Source organism: Epargyreus clarus, unplaced genomic scaffold (genome assembly GCF_041222505.1).
Source record: "Epargyreus clarus isolate Ecla_fem2 unplaced genomic scaffold, WU_Ecla_fem_2.2 ptg000027l, whole genome shotgun sequence".
In the NCBI taxonomy this organism is placed as follows: domain Eukaryota; kingdom Metazoa; phylum Arthropoda; class Insecta; order Lepidoptera; family Hesperiidae; genus Epargyreus; species Epargyreus clarus.
The window spans coordinates 5,619,954-5,625,953 of NW_027332234.1; the positions used below are offsets into that span (position 1 = coordinate 5,619,954).

Consider the following 6,000-nt stretch of genomic DNA (forward strand, 5'->3'; position numbering starts at 1 on the left):
CACTTTTTAAAATTGCTTGCTCTCGGCCTATACGGCCCACTTTGTCAGTAATTACGGATGTAAATTCGTTTAAAGCCTCGGGCCTTACGATGTTTGGGTGTTATTTACACAGAACGGTTAAAGAAGTCATTTTGCCAAATTATTTACTTTCCAGGACCGAAAATTTGCGTAAATATTTTAATTTTGTATTTTGTAGAAAAAGATCGAAGTAATTAGATAAATAAATATAATCTTAATAAACAGCTTACAATAAATTCAATTGATCGATATTTATCTAATTGTTGTCAACATTTGAAAAGCATACTGAACTTATTTCGGTTTAAGTTTAATTATTTATATTGACTTTTTATGTTCCAGTTCATGACAAATTATTAATCTTGCTCTTAACGAACCTGCCTAATTAAGATATTTGTGGTTTTGGACTAATCAAGAGTTACTTTACTTTACAATTAATTGACTTTCAAGTAAAAACATATTTTATGCATAACAATTGAAACTATTTTAATATACTACATAACGTATTACCTGACTCATTGAAAAATGGGTAATAGAATCTTCTGTTTTTCAAAAGGGATCCTCAATGTCCACAAATCTCATGGGAATTTTGTAAAAGGTGTCAAAAAGTGCGCCTAATGATGCGTGCTCTACAATATTTCTTGCACAACAAAAGCACCATATTAGCCGGTTCCCAAATATTCTAATCGTTTAACGTGTTTTTTCGGAAACCATTCTTCTTTCATTGTTAAATAAACCATAAATCGTTATAAAATGGACTGTATTGGACACTGAATGCATCTAAGACGGGTGTCTATGATTGTTACAAAAACATTTATAAAGGACATTATTTTTCGAATATCTTTTTTATGGCAAGCGCCGAGAGGCGCTAAACACAATTTACATGATAATGTCCCGATTATTCAAATGCGCTGGAGATTATATGCCAGAACTTTTTTAATTGTGAAGTATTTTTTCTAAATTACATTAAAGATGAATTTATTTTTTAGAAATATGTAATAATTAAACTAGACGCCTTTGACCTAGTATGGCTTTATAGTATTATGAAAAAAATTATTTTATTTTGGATCTGCTTGCGAGGTACACAATGGATAGTATACTAATAAGAATATTATAGGAAATGTAAATTGTAAACAATACCATGGATTTGAGGAATAACTATTGCTAGTTGATAATTAGTCAATAAGTGAAATGAAATTTTGATTGAAGTCGGTTAAAAGTAATTTTGAACAAATAATAAACACACATGAAATAATACAAAAATATGTTTAGGTCGACATCTCCCTTAATTGTATTGGCGATATTCTAAGTAAATAAGATTGGATTTGAGCTTATTTAGACTTCGATTTATACTGGAAGAGTTAAAGTACAATTAAGAGAGCTTCGATGAGAAAATTTAAAGAAGAGTAGAGTACTCACTGTGTTCGGGCGCTAACGACTGCGTTTATTGCTGATTAATGTTTATTTTTACGTATAAATTACTCGGCTGCGCGGCGTAGACTGCTCGAGTGCAGTAAAAAACAGTAATTTATTAGTGGCGACTTCTCGTGTTGGCACGGGCTTAACGAGTGTGTGGCGTGCGGTGCGGTGGACAGAAAAAACAGGCTCGCCTGGTACGTAGCTCGAGCAGCAGTGGCCTGAGGAAGAATAACCCCAGGAGTCGATGGGAGCTGCCACCGCTTCCGAACGCGTCCCGCGCCCCGCACCGCCTCCCGCCCGCTCGATACAGATCACGCATTCTACGAATACCTTTAGCCACGGTCCTGCCGATCGCCTGCCATCTTTTTCACTCCAATGCCGACGAAGATGCGTTTGAAGACCACCGTCGCGCGGGATGAAGGGGGCCTAATGAACGTTTTACAGCGAACGACGCTTCCTAAGTTCACCAAGTAAAGGTCACACGGGCTAAGCGAGCCGGACGACGCAGCGTGAGCGTGGAACTCAACCGCGCCGAGGTAGCTGCGCGTGCGCAACACCGGCAGCGCCCACATGACCGGCCGTTTAGCTGCGCGCGCTCCTCGCAGAACGCTATCCGTCTCGCTCGCGCGCCTACTCACCTTTGTGCCTCTCGCTCGCACACGGCAACGTGGAAAAATGTATCTAGTTCTGTCGAGACGACGCGGAGTGCAGTAGCAGTTAAGTTTTTTTTTTCGTTTAATAAATTTGTGGTTGTTCGTCTCGCTTAGGCGCGCGCCCGGGGCGTCGTCGAGCGAGACGGTAGATTGCCACCGGGTTACGCCTTCCGCGCGTTCGCGTTATTATGTAGGTTGCCCGCGCATTAGAGCCTCCGTGTACTGCGCGAGCGCATGTATAAAATATAATAATGTAGTAAATACGAGACTTGTTTGCGGTGTAGCCGGTTATTTATGTTCGCCCGCGGCTACCGCGCTACGCACCGCCTTCTACGCTTTTGTTCGACAGTGGCCAATTCTCTCCGTATACCTACTATCATTTACAAACAAGACGTTGTTATGCGCACCGTATGTTTGCTGTAAATTAATTGTACAAATATATTTTTTAATTTAATATTTCTTCACAAATATTACTAGAGACATTTTTAATTATACATTTAAGGAATGTTACCAAGAAAAGGAATTAAAGATTTTCACTACAAATCAAATTTAAACTTTAAAATTTAACTAGTATTATCTCGGTCAGAAACTCATTACACTAAACCTAACGGAACTCCACATGACACTGGACACCTCGTTAGCAACAATATAACAAACAAATGACAATTCAATGAAAAGCTGAACAAATCTGTTATTTCGTACAAAGCTGTCACGGGCATTAGCTTCCAATCAGCCGGAACGGGGGACAAAATCAGGACAATAACCAAAAACATCAAAACATATTAGGGGATGTATTGTTTACGAAATTGGAATTCTTTGTCCCAAACTACGGGGAGCATATAGAGTCATTGTAGGCCGACACTTTGCAGTCCATAACGCTGTCATAAGACTGCAGTATAGTTGGCACGAGTGGACAATACCATTCTGATACCCAATGTTTGCTCACAATGCTCAAAAACAATCGGCAACTTTTATGGCGGCAAAAAACAACACTAGAATGCTGTTGTCTTTGTTGGAAGAATGAATGGTCGCCGACCACACCGCTCGTTTGACATGCGTTGCTAATTTCCCAATTTTGAAACCTGCCCAATGTTGAGTTGCAATTTAACTTTATTGTAGCGTTCTGAAGAGACGAATACGTATCTTTAATGACACAATTATGTCTGGGGAGCGCAATTTTTTTTACACTTACGATTGGGTGAATAAATTTTGTATGTTATTTTAACGGTTACATTCAAATGAGGTTTTCGCAAGAAATCTTATAAATATTAAGGCGTATATGAAGATTTATGTCTCATCCAAATCGGGTAGCAGTGCAGAGATGAATATTATATTCATTCTGAGAAATTCAAATATAAATAAAGATAGACATCTACAACAGGATAATTAATTGGACTGATTTAACATTCTCAATCGGTGTATCGACTCTGGATAACAGGTATTAATTGCTGACATCGCATCAGAAAACCTGAGAACGCTACCGGCACCATAAAAGCGAATTGTATCTCAAATCTGATCGTCTGTAGACCTTATACAGCGAGTCGGCCAGCTAGCCGTACGCCTTCTAAAAATAATGTTTTGGCTCATCATTAACCCGACAATGTGACTCGATCGGTTCGTGCTTTGTCTTTTTAGTCGGTGACGCAATTCATACCGAGACGGAACAATAAAATGTTACGCTTCATCAAACGATTATAAAGCTTACACTTCACGTTTTAAAATACCTTCTCATCTGCACACTCACATTGTTGATCTCCGAAAGAATTGTTCGTTGACAACAGAGACATCGATTCTATTCTTTTTTTGAATATCGATTGTAAAAAGCATTCTCATGATGCTGTGAGAACTTTCAAGAGTACAGTCGCGGCTTACATTCTTTCGGCCATTGTATGTATGTATATCTACTGTCTTTGTGTCAGTGTTTAGCTTCGGCGTGTCAATAATTGTAGTCAAATTTGGAGGCGATTGTCCAAGCGCGGTTCGGTGGAAGCATGAGAGATTATCGGATTTCTCGACCGAGTACGCTGTGACAGAATAAATATAGCCAGTGCCCTAATAGAGATAATCGTTCAATTAACCGTTAAGCTTGGCTAGGTTAAAAGGAAAACGAGTCGAAATTGACGACTGGCAATCAAGTCCGCTCACCAAGGTCTGCCTACATCTACCGCATTTCACTCGCCGCGCTCACCTATACTGCATTTACGTATGTATTTTAAATTGCTGGAAGCTTTATCTTTTGTCAGGTACAAAAGAGCAAAGCGAAATCGTTTTTCCCAAGAAATCTCTATGGAATTAAAATTAAAAAGAGCGGAATTTCAATGCAAATATTTGGAATGATGAATGCTACTAATCTGCAATCTGCCACCGGATTCCTCGATGGATTCTTGTGTACTGGTTTATCGCGGACTCCGTAAATTTTATGTCACTATTGCCTTTTTTAAATACTTTTAAATATTTATAGTATTAATTTTCTATAAATATATTGTATGATAGTTATATCGTGATACTTATATTTAACGTGTTTCTATATTTGAAATTGAAAAATATTAAAAAGGGAAAGTTCGATATTCATACACTTTAAAGGAATCAATATTACATTTTCTCCTTTTTTTGCTGTAAATTAGCAATGTTTGCAGGCTTAATAGAATTAAATAGGTATTGTTTGCTTTCCATTTTTATCTTTGTTTCATTTTCTGCAGGCTCTTATTTTAAGGCTTTTATAGCTAATTAATTTCGTTTCGTAGGTACATTTAATAATTATAACCTAATTTAAGAGTAATAACGTTATTAATATTTATTAATAAATATATTGCTTTATTAAAAATAAATTTAAGACCTTCTGTGCTCTCAAAAGCCATTGGCAGCAATCCGTCTATTCCAAGATAAATACAAAAGTGACACATCTTTGTAACTCTTAATTTGAACTTCGCAACAACTGAGTTTTTATTGACTGTATCAGCTTCTTTACTTTACGGTTCTATAAAATAATAGACAAATAAAAATATGAAAAGATTATGCTTACCCATTGTCGCGAATTGAAGTAACACGGGTAGAAAACACACAAATAATAAAAATTGGAGCTTTGCAACGTGCGAAATAAAATCGAAATATCCTCCCGAACAATATAAAGAACAGAGCGACACAACCGTTTGTAAAAGATATCAGGAAAGTATGATAGCGAATTTTAACTTTAAATATGTGAATTTGGAGACCGCACCGAAACGGACTGATACAAAAAAGACATCGACAACTGACACCCGGCCGCCGAATAATTGTGTTTTACAAACGAAGCGAATAATAAATAATTCAATTTTGCGGTCCGCCGATTAAATTACAGCCTTTATCCATTTTGTATGATGCAGGCGACAATAAAAATGTAAATGGCGACCAACGATGTTGTAATTTACGGTGTTGAGACTGTGATACGAACGTGTGTCCGGCAGTCGTTAGCGGGGACCGTTTTATTATGATACCACTTTTTACTACATAAGTTATTGGGAGGTACCTCGATCTCGATATACTACTCAACTCGGGTTCGATCGTAATATACAATTAAGTGTATTGTTCAATTACTTGATGAAAAAGTACCTATATGACATCATTTCGCTGAATGACGGTATCCTCTCGTAATCGTCCTTGGGCTAAAATTTACTTATGAGCCTACGTCATTCATGCTCGATGCTGATTTTATTTCATTGATAAATAACGTTTTTGTTATCAAAGGCATTACATACATAAGTTCATTATGTATCAGGACTTATCAAAAACCTTACTTGTCCGTTTTTTGTACAATTTGAAGAGGATGGATGAATGGATATTCCAGTTAATTCAATAACGATCCGTCATATCATAATCCACCTATCATAGATTCGTTTACAAAAGTTAGTTATAACATATTGAAAACTAGGTTTTC

General features: G+C 37.2%; 1 protein-coding gene across 4 annotated transcripts in view; it reads right to left on the bottom strand.

Moving 5' to 3' along the window:
• drm (odd-skipped family member drumstick) overlaps positions 1-5,525 on the bottom strand; it is a 41,376-nt gene extending 35,851 nt beyond the window's left edge. Inside the window, exon 1 of one of the 4 annotated variants that reach the window (XR_012103613.1) lies at positions 1,435-1,665. The gene's annotated coding sequence lies outside the window, so the exon portion shown is untranslated. Of the gene's footprint in view, positions 1-1,434; positions 1,671-1,764; positions 1,963-5,109 lie in introns of those variants that run through there. The other 3 variants (XM_073088791.1, XM_073088792.1, XM_073088789.1) reach the window with 3 other exon arrangements.
• Between the last annotated feature and the right edge of the window lie 475 nt (positions 5,526-6,000).